The sequence below is a fragment of the Lagopus leucura genome, unplaced genomic scaffold (genome assembly GCF_019238085.1).
Source record: "Lagopus leucura isolate 7727_CA_CO unplaced genomic scaffold, USGS_WTPT01 Super-Scaffold_100012, whole genome shotgun sequence".
Classification (NCBI taxonomy): Eukaryota; Metazoa; Chordata; class Aves; order Galliformes; family Phasianidae; genus Lagopus; species Lagopus leucura.
This window is the reverse complement of record NW_024962267.1, coordinates 17,182,052-17,199,985: the sequence shown is the minus strand read 5'-3', so window position 1 is coordinate 17,199,985 and position 17,934 is coordinate 17,182,052. Positions and strand designations below refer to the sequence as shown.

Here is a 17,934-nt window from a genome sequence, read left to right as displayed (position 1 = left end):
TTGCACTGGAAATGTGCCCACTGCCTCAACAGCTGCAATAAGCTCTGCATACCAGGTAGGGCTAGAACCACTCCCTGCCTGCAGCTGCAACGATCACATCCTTCCCTTGCACCATAATAGATTATGCATGACTAGTGAGCTCCTGCAATCTTGGCTCCCTGAGCTATTTTTAAAAGAGCACAGCAAACCCCACTGGTACAGCAATCTCCACTTCCAAATACCTGCAGTGTTCTTGGCTCTCGCCTCTGCTCCCAGCATTCAGTTGCCATTCTTTCTCCTTTAACTAGAAAGACAGAGCCATCCAAAAGCAAGCAAAGCCAAATGGATCACTTCCTTGCCTGCCTCGTATTTCTGCAGCGTGCAAGGCTGGCATTCCTGCTGCCTGGTGATCCCTCAGCATCAGTGCCTCCGAGAGATACAATATTTGATGTTATCAAGAACCTGCTGAGCTGCCGTGGCTAATGCCCTCCCCACGAAGCAGTGCTTCCACCAACCTAACACATCACCCAGGGTTAGCTTGTTCCACCCTTTCTGCTCCCAGATGCTTGCTCAGCTGAGGTCATTTGGCTCCAAATGACTCAGTCTGCTATGCAAAAAAAAGGAGATGAACCCTTCGTCTCCCTCTGGTTATGTTTTCCCCTTACACCCTTTCCACAAAAAATCAGAGCAGAATTTGGTATAGTCCATCCTCTCCCTTCTGCCTCTGCTCCCCGCTCACAAAAGCTTTCCTTTGTCAGATTTGTTGGCCTGTGACTGACAAGCAATTACAATAAGTAATTTCATTTCAGTGGAAGATAATAAAACGTGATACCGTAACTACCCACAGAGCCTCCAAAGTATTCATGTTCACTCTAATAACCTGGTGAGATGCTGTTAATCTTGACAGAGGCTGCCCAGCAGGTGCTAGGGAGCTGAATCTTCATATTCCTTCACTGTTTGCTGATCCTTCCACAGGGAGAGCTCCAAGCTGTTAAAATGCAATGGCCCTGCTCTATTTTTTAATTACATTTAGTTTATTAGAGGCACAATCAGATGCATAACTAATCTTGGAGCCTGCCCTGCCTTGCTGAGGAGGGAGAGGGGGGGTCTGACTCACGCGGGCGCTGCCTCGGCTGTGTGCAGCCACTGTCCTCTGGGAGACAGAGAGATGGGGAAGGGGAATGTGCAGGGCAGGAAGAACTTGGTTATTTTCCAAAGCAGATGATTTGTACTGACACTTCCCTCCTCTGCCTGGGAACCCCTTCGATGCAAGCTGCTTTTGTTTTCCAATAATCCTGCAAAAGCTAAGTAAAGATTGAGGCTGATTTGTCATTTACATTCAGTCCACTTGTCCCCTCAGGAGCAGAGTGCCAACAGGCTGTGTATGGGAGAGAGGATGGATGTGTTTGGTACTGAAGAAATACAGGCATTCCTCTTAGGAATTCTGCATTTACCAACACTGCAATATTGCCTTTCCCTGAGATGCCTCCTGTGGATACCCATCAGCGAGGGAGGAAAGGTAGGAAAAAAGGAGGAGACAGGCAGCAACTTCCAAGAAATGGAGGCCACTTCAGTGCTTCTCAACAGGGAAATTACTTCCACTCCCCCATGGAAGCACGGGAAGAATTAGCCCCTTTTGTTCAAGCATCATGGATGGCTGTTTTTCACAGCAAACCCTAGGTCCTCCCTTTGAGAAAGCAGCACTTGCATCAGGAGCACCTTAGTGCCCTAACATCAGAACAGTGATGTGATGTTTGTTTCTAACTGAAATTCTGGTTACTACTCAGGACACGCATCACCTTGATGCACAGGCCATGGCCTCTGCTCCTGAGCAAGCAGAACCCTGCTCTGCTACCAGAACAAAGGCAAAACCACCCTGCTTAGCATCCTGCAGCACTGCAAAGGATGGCTAAATGCTCATGACCTGATGAGGCCAAGAAGGAGCTCACAGAAAATGATGGTCTGAGCAGTGACCTTCACAGAGGCCAACCTGGTCTCCCCGAGCCCCAGGTGGTGCAGAGGGCAACAGAGAGAGTTTCTACAGCAGAGATTATGGGTTGGGGTTTTTTGACAACCTTGTTTTCTGTAACCAAAAGTACATCACAATGGAAGTGAGAAGGCAGAGATCTCTTTGGAGATGGATATTTTGAGGACTAAATTGTAGTTATGCTCCTTTTCAAGACTGGCAGTCAGAAGACTTGCTCACAGCCAAGGGGAAAAGGTCGAAAAGGCTGTTACTAAAACTTCCAAGTCTGACTGCAAAGCAAGAATCTAAGCTACAAGAGGACCAGCACGTTCCTCATTAAAATCCACCTGACCGATGCTCAACAGTGTCTTATTCTTGTTACTAAATTGTTTTCCAAGCTCTTGAGAAGTAACTGAAATGCTAGAGAAGCAACTGAACTCTGAAGAAAACGACAACGACTGTGATATGACTGTCTTCATTCTTCCAAAGATATCGTGAAGATCTCTATACAAGAGCAGGTGGGTTCCAGGATAACACCGCCAATATCAGCTCTTTAAAAACAAGCTACATATAACCCATGTCTTACTCCTTCACAAACGAAGAAGTGGAGTGGTGTAAGCATTGTTTCAGTCTACTGTTCTTCAACCAACAGATCCCCAGATCCTGCTGAATTTAGGGGAAACACAGTATTCCTGGTGGAGAACACTCCTATGCAGCACACTGTGTGGACCCCTCTGAGAGCTAATTCCTGTGCTCCCCTGTCATTTCTGTACAATTAGATTAAGCTTCGAAGGAGGCATAATGCATATTTTGCAGATAGTCAAGCTGTAGCTTTCTCCAAACACTGTTCAAACAAAAAGCCATAGGATGTTGCTGGTATTGTCTGGAAATCTTACATCCTTGGACACAGTGGCCTTTAATCCAGAGGGCCTTCTTGAGTTTGCATACTGAAAATGGGAGGAAAAAAAAATGAAATTCAGAATTTTTTTTAATAATGAGAACATGGGAAATAAATAACCTTGGGCCTTCTCCCCTCCAAGAAGAGAGGTGATGTAAGAGCAAGCTAAGCACAGCTGACTTGTCTGGATTTAGAAGTATGGTCCAAAGCAACAAGAGAGCCTCTTGCATAAAATAAAAAGGTCAAGAGTATAAAGATGTGATCTCGCTGGGGGAAGAGAGCCAAGAAAATAGTTCCCTATTTAAATAGCTGATTAAACAAAATATAATTAAGGCTAGCTTGGCCCCTTTCCCAGAGTTCATAAACCCATACAAGGAATCTCCTTTGGGGGCAGTACCACCTGACATGTGCCTTATTTAAATCAGGGCATTTAAATAGCTGACCTTTTTTAGTGCTGGCTCCTGCTTGTTCATGTACCAGCATCTCTTTCTGCAGCTAACCTTTTATCCTGCAGCCTGCCTGCTTGTGGCTTCCCCACCTTAAGTCACAGCACTGATTTAGCAGGAGTTGAATGGGATAAACTAGAACTAGGAAAGGATGAGAAAAAGGAAAGCCTTTGCTGCATTTTTATTTCCTAGGTCCCACTCATTGAACAATTAACAGCCTCAAAGGGCTGAGTGACTGAAAATCCCCAATTGTAAAAAACAAAACTACACTTTGAGAGCAACGTTACACCAAGCTAATCCATGAAGATATCTGGACTATTGCCATCAACTTTGCAGGTACCCCAAAGCCTCACTTTGCCTTCATTTTGCCCTGCTGCACTCTGCTGGATTGGTACCAGTAACCCACTGCTTAGCTAAGCCTGAGGAACAGATTTTTAGCAGCAAATTAAATCTCCTGGGCACAAACCCAACATAACCTGTTCTGCTGCTTCCAGACACGCATCTTGCATCCTATGAGCCCAAGCTCAGGCAGGCATGGCTTTCCATATCTGTACTGATCACACAGATCTGTCATCCTTTTGTGCATGGAGCACAAGCAATTTCTCTTTCAAAAAGAAAAAAATCGCACCAGAAAAGCCCTCCAACTCACAACCTGGAAAACCACAAGAAAGAGTGGGATGGAGCTTCTATCTAAAATACTCACTAAGGTCTTGATTCAAAATCCTTGAAGTCAGCAAGAGTTTTTACATTGACTACAGGAGGTTTTGCATCAAAATTTGATCTGGGAAGAAAGAAAGGATTGCAGTTATTGAAGGCTTTCATTAAAGTAGAACAGTGACTCCAACAAAAGTGTCAGAGCTAATGAAAGGACAAATGATGGTGCATTGCTCAGCAAGACATGCATGCTTATCCTGCACAGTAAGTTATGCAGTAAACACTTCCCTTCCAGAATACATTTACTTTATCTCGATTCCTCTCAAATCTTATTTCAAGAGAACAATATAAATTCAGAAAGCGATCTCCCAGATATACACAGTGCAAGTGTAAAACATGCCCTCAGTCAGTAAGTCCAAAAGCTAGTCAGACTTCATCTCCCACTTATTTACAACGCCACAAATATTTCCCAAGCTCTTGATAAAAATCGTACTGATTTTAGTCTGAATTGATGCTCCTCCACACACTCAGCACACACTGCTGCCCACTCTTCAGAGGAGCACTGATGTCAAACACTTTCAGAAGCAGAGTGGACACAATCCTAAACAAACAGCGTTGAATGAGGCTGATGGAGAGAAGGAATATTTGGCTTTTGTATCTGAATCCCTGGGAAATGTCTCAGCAGCCTTTATGACCCCCATCACAGTAAGCAGCACAGATCTCAGAGATGGATCTATGAGATGGAAGGTCATGAACAAAACGTGCATCGATATTGTGGAGCTGCTGAAAAAATAACTCACAGCAGCTTTACCAGGCCTGCTGATTTATCACTTGTTTCTCCATCTCTCCTTTAAGAAATTTCTTTGAATTGCATCCATTGCACGTCCACTACCAGAATGCACACGTGAAAACTGACTCTCGTGGCTGGCAGTTCCACAGTCACTTAGTCCCCCTTCAGTGAACTATAGCCTCAAGCTGGAAAGACCAGAAGAGCCTACTTAGAGATTTCAGCCCATTAGTTTAAAGGAGCAAGATGAATGGAAACTCCCAGTTACGTGCCTAAACAGGGAAACCCAAGGATGCCAAAAAAGACACAGACCACAGCAATGTTCTTTAAAAAAGAAAAAAACAAAACCAAAAACAAATACTCCTCTTGCCCCATGCTTTAGCCATCAGCCACCAAGTTTTCTAATATGTGAAGTGATTTTTTTTAAGCTACCATCAGTGCTTCATCTGAATTTATGGCCATAAGGCTATTTTCCTGCTAATTCTCATACTCATTTAGACTCTTTGTTCCTTCAACTTTCTTTCACCTAGTTATACTAGCATGTATTTCCAACATGACATTCTTAATAACTTTTTTTTTTTTTTCATCTGATCAACTTCTCCATTGTCCCTACCAAGACATATTGCTCTCTTTTCTCTTCTGTAACACTTCAGGAAGGAAGCACTTTCTTAAGACCATTACCTAGAGTTAATGACCTAGAATCTCAAATGTCCTTAAGCATACTTAAGCATACTTCCCTCTTCCAGAGCTGCAGGAGGCTGCAGTTTCACTCAGGCACACGTACTATCCAGAACATAAACAGACCCACATAGAACACTCAGGACTATTCTGATTTTCCTTCTTCAACAAGTTTCATTTGTCCCAGTATTTGATGGCTCTGAGAGAAGTTGATATTAGAAGCATGAAAGGATGAGAAACCATAGCCCAACTCCAGTTCAAGCCAAGCCTTTACCAGCCTCCTGCTCTGCTTACAGGGCAGTTACACACAGAGAACTGGCATCTTATAAACCTGCTCACTACACAGACATAAGCAGGAGTCAGTTTTCCACTTCTGACACACAAAGAAACGGAGACACGTTGCCTTTCCCTTCCCTCCTTGGGACAGAGGTAACCCCATCTCCGTCCCTCCTTCCCTCCAAGAAATGACCACATTTCCAAACAAAATGCAGATCCCGCACATGGTTCCAAATACCCCGATTTAAACACCAGCATAATGGCATTGCTCCTCTCACAGAAAGATGCTGAGAACCCAGATCAATCCATTCGCAAAGGTTAGGAAGAGAACTTCCCTTCAGCCCTCTACCAAAATTATCTCGGTCATCAGAAGATGTGTGGTAGAAATGCTCTTGTGCCTACTCCATTTGCAGAGTCTGCTCTTTTTCCTCGTGTGTGGTTTGTTTTAAGCCTCACTTACATAACATTTATTTATCACAGCCACGCAGGGTAATTCATGTATATGTATTTAGTACAAAAGCGTTTGAATTAATGTTCCCTGCTTGTTTACTTTGAAGGACTGAATGCCCCCTCAGGAAGACATATCGATCTTGAAGGAGGCCGTTCTCCGATGAACGCAGCTTCCTGCAATATTTATGGCATCTGAAGTCTTTTCTCTGCTCTTGATCTCTTGGAAAGGGATCCCAGAGGAGGGCGACAAAGCCTGGAGAGGGTAGGAAGAAGTAGTAGTACAAGAGGGGTCCCTCTGCTCCAAGTGCAACATTGAAATGTAAACAGGAAGGTGATCAAGGACTGCTGTTGTTTCTAAATTAAGCACTTGAAGTTAATATTAATGAACGTGACAAGAAAAAAACCACTGAGCCAACTTCATAGAGAGTGCTAAGTTGGAAAAAAAAAAATCAGCAGCTTTTCTCAGTTTTGCAGCTCCATTCTGCTAATGCACACCTTGTCATCTACAATTTTTAGGCCAGCCAGAAAAACCGGTGTCAGGAAACACTGGAAAGTAACCTCTTTATGGTCTAGCAGTTGCACTCTTTTCAGATACTGCACATGGCCATAGTTATTACTAAAAATACAATAATAAATTCTTCTCTGGCTCTTTCTTCTGAACAGAGTTTGGGCTCCGTAACAGCTGGGAGAATGAGGAGAGCTAACTTGCTGTGCATGGGATGTCCTCCCTCCCTCCTCCTCCATCCCAAATTAAAATCACCCCTCTTTGGGTGACTATTCATTTCATGGCACAGTGAAGAATAAGCAGAAGCATCTCAGAACAGTGAATCCAGTTCCACTAAGTCCAAGTCAAGATATATCACAGAATCACTACACTATTTGTACTCATTTATTCTTTCTAGGGTTCAGCTGGGGTAATTTCCCTCCCATCCTTGAGCTTTGTGGCTACAAATAGAGCAGGGGTAGCTGGAAACAGCAACTTTTCTCTGGAGTCTCAGTGCACGTGGACAAGAAGCAAAGGCCAATGCAGAAGGGAAATGACTGTGCTCCTGGGGTCCCATCTACCCTCCTCCTTGCTTTTAATTCTCTTTATCACATGCTGTATACAAGCATATGGCTAATGCACCTCATATATACAAGACAGCTAAGGATATACAAGTCTATCTATACATGCTGCTATGGACAGATGAGTGAGAATGGCTGCATGGCTAGCAGCCACTTCCCTTCATGTTCTGTTCCCACATGGCAAGGTACAGATAAACAGAAAAACACAATCCTCCCATTTGAGAAGGACGTGCCACAACATCCTGCAAAACGAGTAATGAGTCGTTTGCACTGCTCTTGAGGTCTGTGAAACTGTCAGCTTTGTGCTGTGCCTCTCTCCCTTTCCCTTTATAGAAAGCATACTTTGTCAAGAAAATCCAGAAATCAAGGTTGAGACAGGCTGGGAAAAGATGAGACCAGAGGGCAGGGTTACTCTGTAAAAAATACTGTTTTCAATCAAAGAGCTTAGTTGCAACTGGCTGAAAAGAATCTGATGGAAGAATATGATCAAAACAAATTATTCATGGGAGTAATGTGATGAGAAAAGCAAAGATTCAGGGGAAAAAGCAGGGAGTGGGGGACGGATTTTACAAGCCAAATGGGTCTAAATGGGTGTGACAAGTTTGATTTCTCAGAAGTGACCTGCAACAGAAACTTCCTTGCAGGGACAGGGGATGCAGATGGGATTTCCAGAGGCCAATAAAGGGACAATAGAGGTTTAAAGCATCAAGAGCAGAATAAAGAAGTTGATGATGACATATGTGCTCTTGCCAGCACCTTTCCCACGCAGTAGGAGGAGGTTCAGCTCTCTGCTATATTAAGATGAGCTATTGAAAGACAATTTCTCCCCATAGGCTCTCAGTCAGTAGAATGGACTGCCTCAAGGCATTTTGGTGGCCAAGAGCAAAATCTTTTTAAAAAGCCGTTACAAAAACCATTACTCATTTCTCAGCAGCTATGGCCTGTGTGGATTATATGTCCTCAGCTACAAACCTCCTGGCGACTCTCATTAGGAAAATTCCTCAAAATCAGGCAACCAGAAGTGCCACTTGTCTCAGGCATCCCACTCCAACCAAAGCTCTGCAATGCTGCAGCTACCCTACGCTCCCCAGGGGCTGTAGCACGGTGCATCCAAGCCCTGTGCCAGACAGCTCCCTCCCAAAGAATGACAGAATGGAAGCCACCAAGCTCCAACTCCCTGCCACAGGCAAGGTTGCCAACTACTACATCAGGCTGCCCAGTGCTCCCACCCAATCTGGCCTTTCACACGGGTAGAGCAACTCCAGATCCTTATGGCACACAGGGCTGGCCACACCAGAAGCTGCAGAGGCTTGCTGCACATCACAGCCAACATCAGGCCTCTTCCTGCTTTCGGTGGATTTCTTCATTCACACTGTGCTCGGTTCCTTACTGCAGCTTATCGCCAAACAGCCTCTCCTGGCTGTGTAAAGCACTTCCCTTTGCAGTCACTCAGAAAAAAAAGAAGTTACAGAACTTCTCTCACTCAAATATTTGTTTTAAAGGAAGATCAGAAAGCTTCACCATAGCAATGACTCTCCAGGAGAGGTGTGAAACGCAGTGCTTATCAACTAGTTCAACGCTGCAGAGAGAAATGGACATCCGAGCTCATTTTGCTACATAATGTTATTAGTTATATGAAATTAGACTGTCAAATACAGCTTTATAAAATGCAAGCAGAACGCAAGAGGGCAAGGAGGAGAATGAACACACTGGGGACAAATCACTGTCACTCACAACGGAGTGCCTGGCAGACTAAGAATTAAGTTCACTCCTCAGGGCAAGCCATCCCCAGCTGTTATAAATACATTTTAATGCCCCTGTCAGAATGCTGAAGGAGTGAGCTGTGCAGCATGTCAGGTGTTTTCTGTCACTCACAGAGCTGCAAAAAGCCACGTTTCGATTGTAGCTTTGTCACTTTTGCCTCCAGCAGTGCTGAGGCAGCTCCTCCATGGGTCAGATGGGGCAGGCAGTGGTTTGGGAGCAGGCTCAGGCTGCTCCTCCTTCCATCACTAAGGGAAGCCATGGATTTGTTGGGTTCCTCGGTCCTCTCTGGACTGTGACACCAAATCACTATTTAAAAGGCTGCTTGGGCTTCTCCCTGGGAGACTGACACAGTAGGATTTCAGCCATGCTTGGCTGCTGACAGCATGGCTTCTGGAGACCTTGCTCAAGCTTGCACCAGGAACCCAGAAGGATGAGATGAGGTCAAGCCTCAATCCTAGAGCACGGAAGAAACACCCTGGCATGGTCCACAGAGCCAAATCCCTTCTCTACCCTGTGAGTCCAGCTCCTAATGTCCTCCAGAAGCTGCAGCTCAGCTACAGACACCCACACAGGGACAGAAAGCTAGGTTGGAGCCAATTCTCTTCGCTGCTGCTTTATTTTTCATTATTGAGATGCCCCTTCTTCAGAAATGAGTGCGAAGATGGGGCTTTGCCCCAGCTGTCAGTTGTGCATTGTCACAGCTGCACAGCACACAAAACCACGGCCAGGAAAAGCAGATCCCAGGTTAGGGGTCCTGCTGGTCTCCAAAATGAAGACAGGCTCTTTTCTGGAGGAGCAGCTCTCCAGTGCTGTCCAAGAGGAGCGAAACTGCATTCCACCTACTAAGTCCACTTCTGGATTGTTGCTGCCTTTCACTTCCCTCTGAAACCTGAGTTTGGCCCCACACAGAACACAATCTCTGAGCAGTAGGAAATACAGAGTGTTTGAGTCACAGGAGACCAAGCACAATGACAAAACAGGACGCAGCCATGAACAGGCAACACAAAGGGGAGCCTCCAGAAGAGGAGCTCATTTCAAATAAACAGCACTTACATCAGAAACACGCTATTGCAAGGCAGCATGCAGGCAGCCGCTCATTCAGATGAAAAGATTTGTAAGGCTGGGCACCCTTGGGGCTCACGCAGGTATTTGGTACCAGGATGACATGGCACACTTTCCACAGTCCATCCTGGCAATCCTAACAATAAGATGGACAACCACAGCAGCTACTGACCGGATCCATGGAGATATTCGGGGCCAAAAGCCAAGGCATCCTTTTGAAACAGAAAGGCTTTGTTTCTGTGATTTGTTTCATCCCTGTTTTATTTCTAAATGGCTCTTGTTTCCCTGCCACCACCTCAGCAATAGTTCACGTACAGTAACATGCCAAGCCACCACAAAATGTCTTGGGAAGAGATATTTCACTCGGCTCAGCAGCCCTTAAAGGGAGCGTCTGCTGCCAGACACCCGTGCTCCTCACCCATTGATGCATGAGCCTGTCTGAGCGCAGACTTTGGTTCACTGCATACTGTCTATCAGAGGGAGATTTTATCAGCATTACCGCTGCAGCACTTCTTTAAAAACCAGTGTGGGATCTCATCTTTCTGGGAGCACATGCGTGCAATTTACAACCTTGCAGCCAGCAGCATGGCAACCCGGATTACTTAATTCATCATTTCTTGAGAAGGGAAGGCAGCTGCTGAAGCACAGGGAGGTTTCAGTCGGGCAAGGCCTGGTCATTATCTTTTGAAGTAATGGCTTCAGAAAACACACTCTGGTTCCTAGACTTAAGCTGGATACAAGATTGCATCCCACAAAGTGGAGATCCCATCCTACCGTTAGCTGCACACAACCAAGCCATCACCAAAACCAACCACATAACTAATTCTACTCACGGACGTTCATGAAGCACACAGAGACAACAGAGAGTCTCTAAGTCTCACCCTCCTGAGGGCAGGGACTCAGAACGGTGACCAAACTACTGCGCTGTGGAAGACACTCTCTTCTCCTCTACTGTATTTTAGCATCCTTCAATTCCACATTTTTTCTAGTAGGCATCAACTCCCAGCACCAGAGAGCAGCTGGTCCAAAGGAGCTCCACCAGTTCTGCAAAGCAATATGAGAAATTAAAAATGCATTTCCAGCTTAGCAGATGGAATGAGACATGTGGGGTTAATTAGGCTGCATGTCCTTAGAGACTAGTGGTGGTTTCCCCCTCTGCCACCTAAGTATCAAAAACTCAGAGACTATTTCCTCACAGAAGGCAATCTACATCAGATCCTCAGCTCTTCTCATTGAGGGCAAGGTGTTTCTTTCTCATTGGCATGGGTTCACCTCCCTGCCACGCTTCCTGCCTCAAAAATGTTCACTGGGCTGCTGGGCACCAGGAACATGGAAAAACAAGTAGGACAAAGAGAAGAAAGGAATAAAAATCGTGACTAGTTTAACTGTCCTTATCTTTCAGCATATCGGTGCAGAGCTCAGTAAAGCCATAAGGAATATGTTCTTGGGTACGTGTGCTTTTCCAGAAGGCTACGAGCTCCTGGGATGCAGCTCAGTCCCTGGGCCATTAACAGAGTCCTTGAAAGGACTCTCCCTTTTCATTCTGTTTGCTTTTTTTTTCTTTTGGTCCCTCTACTGCTGAAGATTCCCCTGTGGAAGTAGTCAGAAGCTGTACGGGAGCAGAGGAAGGAGAGCTGCCTGTTTTGCTTGGAGCCTTTTGGAGGTGGTTCACACAACACTGCCAACACCCTGCTTGCAAGCTTAAGGCTTAGAAAGTCCATACATAACACACTGCGTTGTTTAAAGGGAGGCTTGTGTTTGTTCCTGAATTTTCCACTCTTTAGAGCACTGCTGGGCAGCTAAATCTGTCCTTGCTCACAAGCAAGACAGAGATCCTGGGGAGACAATGCTGCTCCTGCCAAGGAAATGCCAACCCCATCAGAGCAGGGCTCCTGATAGAGTTTCCCATTGGAAATAATTAAAAAAAAAATTAAAAAAAATTCCCAAAGTGGATGAGTCTTTCCTTTCTAAGCCTCCTCTTTCAGCCCGATGGAGCATGGAAGAGCTGATCCTGCTAACTCACCCCTGGCTATGGTATAGATTTGCTCCCATCCATGCCTCTGGGGCTTTGGGTTTGCCTCACCTATGCTGCAGCACTCAAACTCCCTTAAAGCAATAATTTAAAGATACAGGGCATATAACTACAAAAAGCAAAATGTTTTAAGAAAATGTATTGCAAGAGTTAATACCCTAAGTGAATAACGAACTCTTGCAAATAAAGCAGAAAGTGGTCTAAAAATACTTGCTGCAAGTACTTGTAATAAAATAATGACAAGATAAAATTGCAGCTATTTTTATTAGAAAATATTATTGAGTTCTTACGAGGATGGTGTCTAGCAGCTTCAGCTGGGGAAGGACTCAATTACAAAGGAAAGAACATTACGCCTCAAGGTACCTACATGCTTAATTCCTACTCCAGTCAATATCTTTGAAGATACAGATGGAAGAGACTTGCCAAGGAAAGCCAGCTGTCCCGTCCTGCAGAGGACACACTGACCAGAGCTGTGACATGTTACATCAGCTCTGTGGCTCCTGAGGCACTGACTGGTGCTGCCTTTCAGCATCAGCGGGAGCGCACTGCAGGGGAGCAGCCCAGGGTGGCAGTTAATGGGATGGGTAAAGGCATAATGCTGGAGGACATTAGAAGGCAAATCATAAAAATAAAAATGCTTTACAGCTTTACAATAAAAATGGGCATATAAAAGAAGTTCAGAAGAGATTGCTGCTCCATTCCAGACCAAGTTTGAAAATTAGCTAAAATTTATTAGACGGCTTCTGAATCAGCAATGCAATAAATGCTTATTACAGAAGTTCTCTGATCTATTGTTCAGAATGGAAAACATAAGCTTATCTACAGTTTATCTTTTCCCTTGGGGTGACGGTTTTTTTCCACTGTTTTTCCCTTACTCCAAACAATTAAATGATGCTATAGATAGTGCCCGTTTGATGCAGACACCCACAGCCAGAGCAGTGTTTCTCTGAACTCTGTAAAATAAGCTTATACGTTACATGCCCTGCAGTGCTAGCCTGCTAGTCTGCTCCTGCCAACATGAGGCAGTGACACACTTGGGTGATACCGACTGCTTTTAAACAGTCTTAACTCTTTGGAGAGGGAGGGCCAGGGTCAGGAATAAAGCATGCAAATGAGCAAGAAAGCAACCTGATCACTTTCCCTCAAGTCACACCTCTAACACTTACAGTCTGCTTGCTGTTCTCTCATGCTGAAGCTCTGTCTTATGTGGGATCCGAATTAACCTCTATTTACCAGGCAGTATTTTCAAAACATGAACTCCACTTTCTTTTCTCAGCCAAAGCAACCAGAAAATAGAAGACCAAAGATGAGAATTTTCCTCGAGTTCTCTTCACTGTCATCTCTCTGCTCTTGATAGCAAAGAGCCAAACGACCCCTGACCTATGCCTGGCTGCTCCTGGTGTGCATCACTGCCTGGATGCCTGTGCAGCCCTGCAAGTGCCTGATGGGGGAGAGAAGCAGTAATATCCAGCTGCACAGCAAGCTGATGGGCTACCTGGAAGGAACATTAATTTTGGCCATGGAGACTGTTTCAGCTAATGTATGTTCCCTAATGATTTTTAATGTCACATGGGAAGAGTCGCTCTTTAATTTCAAGGGCCTGCCCAAGATGTTCTGTGGCAATAAAGCATGCAAGACTTGCTCCAGGCAAGAGCATCCCCCTGTCAGCACCCAGACTGACGTTTCAGGGAATCAAAGCTTGCTGAGACATCCACCATGGTGTCTGGCACACTGGGAAAAACTATTAACCCCACTCTTTCTTGTAAAGCTGACTGCTCCAGAGAAGGGCACCGCACATTCACCCACACATTGGCTCCAGGCATCCGTGCATAGTCATACTGACCCAGGGACAGAGGCAGTGGGAATAAAGCCTTCCTGAATCTGACACCAATCATTTCATATCCTGATGCATGAGGCTTAATTACCCGTGTCATTAGCTTAGTTTGCTTCAAAAGTAATATTTAACAGATAGTGTAAAGCATCATCATGCAAGTTAATTATCTCCTAGCTAGATGGGAAGATAAGAAATTGATTTGGTAGGAATTAATAAACAAAGCACAAACCAGAACACAATAGAGTCATCACCTAGAAGCAGGTGGGTAAAGCCAAATGTAGCCCTGTGTTTCAGAAAAAGCTTTTGGAATACATGTTTAAATGCTTAAGTTAAGGGATTATTTACTTTATTTTTATTTTTTACTCTATTCTCAAAAAAGCAAAATGGCAAGAGCTTTGAAAAACACAGAAGCATAAATATCCATCACAGATAAACACACATCTGCAACAAGAAACCCCTGTGGGTGTTTTCATCCTGTGCAGAGTGCTTGATGGTACCTTTAAATATGGAGAGCGCTGCTCCTTTACTCTCTTGACCTGCACAATCCATCAGTGTCTGTGTGGCTCTGGGTCCCTTGGTCTTCTACTACTGCTTACTCCCCATGGCACGAGTTAGTGCTTCAACTGCAGCACCAAGAATGAGGAATGAAAAGGTAAAGTGGATTTGCAAAGGCTCTTTGTGCCAGGCAATAGGAACAGGAAAGAAGAAAGGAAGGGAAAACTATTACTGACCTTTCTCCATCACCATGGTGCGTGCTGGGGAAGAAAGGAGCCAAGATGTCTCTCTTATTTCACTGAGACAGAGGCTGAGGAAGGCTGAAAGCTGGAGCTGGTGCCAAACTCCATGTGGACAGTCAGGTCAGATTCACTTCTGTGCTGCCTTGCCAATGCCCTCAGCGTGTTCTCCCTGCAGTGACAGAGCCAAAACACATGAGATGGAGTCAAATTAAATTACCAGGTGATTTCTCTGGTTTGCACAGACGGTCTGTGGGAGGGGAGTCAAGCAATCCCACGGAGCCCCCAGACTTTAAACGAGTTGGACATCCGAAGGCAGAAGGGACAGGGCAGCCTCGATGCAGCTGCTGTGGTGAAAGCCAGGTCCCTTGAGCCATGGGGAACAGGGGGCATACAAAGAGAAGAGGGGCAGACTCCCAGCAGGACAAATCCACCTTGTTCTGCCCAAGTGGAAATGTCATTTACATCAGCTGAACAACTGACCTGCAAGGTCTTTCAGAAGTCCTCAAAACCATATAAAAATGCACTGAAGAATCCTCCATGCTTTCTAAAGCTGCTTCATCCCACTCCAAAAGGAACATCTCCATTTCCACACCCTCTCCCAACCTCACCTCATTAACTGTTTTTTAAATGCATCCCATAGTGCCAAAACCAAAAAAAAAACAGAAAGAAAGAAGAAAGCCTCTCTCCTCTGCTCCAAAGAGCAATTAAATCCCATTACCCTTCAGCTGGCCCACTCAGGCACGACGGTCACTGACAACTGTCATCAAAATTCCAGCAGCACAGCCACTCAGCCAGCAGTACTGCTTGGGAAAGCCTCGTTCATGGCTTTACTTAGTGTTCTCTCCATATGTGCATAGAGCTCTGTGCTGGGACAGGCAGGGCTGTCTTCTCGCTGCAGATGGGAGCAAAGCACACACGTGTGAGCACCTAATATTCAGGGAAAAAACAGGTTTGCAGTTACTGAATTATCTCTGGGAGTTAGGATCCCACCCCAGCAAACAGCAAGGCAGAAAATGGCAAAGCTACGAGCTGTCAGAAGCAGGATGCATGGGGGACAATGCCAGCAAACATCCTGCTTTACCTCTGCTTGTATTAGTGAGGCCGTTTGCTCACCCTGTTTGTTTCACATCTAGGACTGGGATGAGGCTGAATTCCCTCTGACTCTTCTTGCTGGCATTTTGGTGGGTTTTCAGCAAGTACTGCAGGCATGATGTGTTACTGGAGGTAGCACATCACTGGGGCTGTTTTCCTGAAAGTCAAGAAGACAGTCTTGCAAGAAAGACAAACCCACAAGCATGATGCATATGGCAGCAAATAATGAAAACCAGACCTCAATCAGCCATGAAATTACCCAAACAAAAGGGAGACCTAAATATTTGGAGAATTCAGAGAAGTATTCAGGCCAATCTCATCTCATCTCTTCATACCTTGTGCTCAAAAGTGGTTTTGCTTTGGGCCACAAGCAAAATGAAATTTAAAAGGAGGAAGCCTTCATCCCTTCCCAGCTGGGCCCTTGGAACAGAGAAGCTGAAGTTCATACTCTCTGTGTACTGTTTGCTGGTCCCTACGCACAGCCCACTAAGCAGCAAAGTGAAGACAGGCTCCACATCTCTAAAATCCGCAGCCCTTAAGCTGTGCTAAGTTATGTATCAAACAGTGACACCTTAAAATCAGAAGTGACTTCTGAAAGTGCTGGCTTCTATTTTTGGAAGGCAATTCCTTCCCTTGAAGCATCTTGTTTAGAAAATAACAGTTTTTTCCTCCTTTCCATTGATATTTGTGACAGAATGATTGTGAGGTCTCAATTACTCTGTATTCAGTGTGCTAATCCCCTTGGAGATAATGTGTTGCAGTCACCATGAAACCAGGCACTTAATGAGATGATTGAAAATAGTAATCAGGCACTAGGTGAAGCACCTCACCTCTGGTTATTTGAGATTACTGGCTCCAGAGGAACAAGCTGAATTATTTTTCTATCACATTTATTCCTCCATCCATAAAATCTTCTTATACTAGCTCCTAAAATACACAAGCAACGTGCTTCACTTCACAGAACTATACTTACTGTCACAGCTGAGACCACAGGTCAATGTGTCTGAAGATGCAGACATCAAAATTCGGACTTAACCCAGCAAATCTGCGATTCCAGGTGAGGAACCTTTCTGTCCTTGAATTCCTCCTCCTTTGCAGTCAGTTCACATGGTGGTGGCGAGTTCACAGAAGAACGCCCACTCCCCGGCATCTCCTTATTACCTGTGCTGATGTTTTCCCTGGTGGGAGTGACAGTGGCTGTCCTACAGGGGAGCAGCCAGCTCCACCACAGTCACAAGGTGCCCTGGTCTTACAGCAGCAGAGAGCATTCAGTTCCTGTCAATAGAACAAAAGTTGTTGGCACCAGCAGGAGCTGGTGGGAACCAAATCTAACAGCAAGCCAACAGTCCTGGTCCTGCCCCACAGGGACACCCAGCAAGAAGCTCTCACTGATGTGCTGTGGGCCATTCATTCATACAGCTCCTGGACTTCCACCCACCCTACACTTCGCCCATTAGAGAAGGCAGAACCACCAGCAGCCATACAGGCACTACATTTCAAGACATAAATAAGAACCTAAAGCAACCAGACCAATTTCCCCATTAAATGCATATTGCCACCATGAGGCTGGAATGAAGGTCTGGGTTTGAATTGTTGACAGGAACCCATTTCCAAAGGCATCAATTATTTACGACTGCAATAAATCATTTACATAGCGCTGTAAATTCCAAACAGGGTTGAACAAACACAAGGCTTCATCATCACCCCTTTCTCTACAGCCAGAGCTGGGCTGGGAAGAGATGCTTATCTTAAGTGGGATTGATTGGAGGCATTGTGCTCAGGGCATTGTACTCTGCATACACTAAGGGGTAAAACTTGATGAAAGAAAGGGTAAATTAATGTTAAGCCTCACTCGGGCAGTTCCAGGGCTGCCATGTTAACTGGTAGCAACAGCTGAAATTGGCATTTTACAGCCAGCCTGCGATGGCTGGGGGAGATCTAGACACAGCTATTCTGCCACTGAGCCACTTCACTGCAGAAAAAACGCTGAAGAGTTTTGGGAAACACTCCAAGCATCTTCCACTTGACCCTGGAGGGGGACAGCCACAGGTTCACACAGTGACCGAGCCATCTGGGTAGGGAGAGACTGCCCCAGGCAGTGGCAGTCTCGCCACCAGCATTAGGTGGTAGAGAGTGAAATTGGCCATTTCTCATTACCTCTATTTAAATCTGAAATCTGGGGCAGCTGCTGTGAACAAAGCTGTGGGGAGGTTT

At 45.3% G+C, this 17,934-nt stretch overlaps 1 protein-coding gene across 1 annotated transcript in view; it reads right to left on the bottom strand.

The window, feature by feature from the left end:
* CPS1 (carbamoyl-phosphate synthase 1) overlaps positions 1–17,934 on the bottom strand; it is a 234,065-nt gene that overhangs the window by 99,712 nt on the left and 116,419 nt on the right. The window contains exons 39-44 of the transcript XR_006179623.1: positions 16,694–16,995; positions 15,742–15,877; positions 15,347–15,555; positions 14,623–14,797; positions 14,389–14,514; positions 10,907–11,069 (exon numbers count right to left, since the gene is read on the bottom strand). The gene's annotated coding sequence lies outside the window, so the exon portion shown is untranslated. The remainder of the gene's footprint in view (positions 1–10,906; positions 11,070–14,388; positions 14,515–14,622; positions 14,798–15,346; positions 15,556–15,741; positions 15,878–16,693; positions 16,996–17,934) is intronic.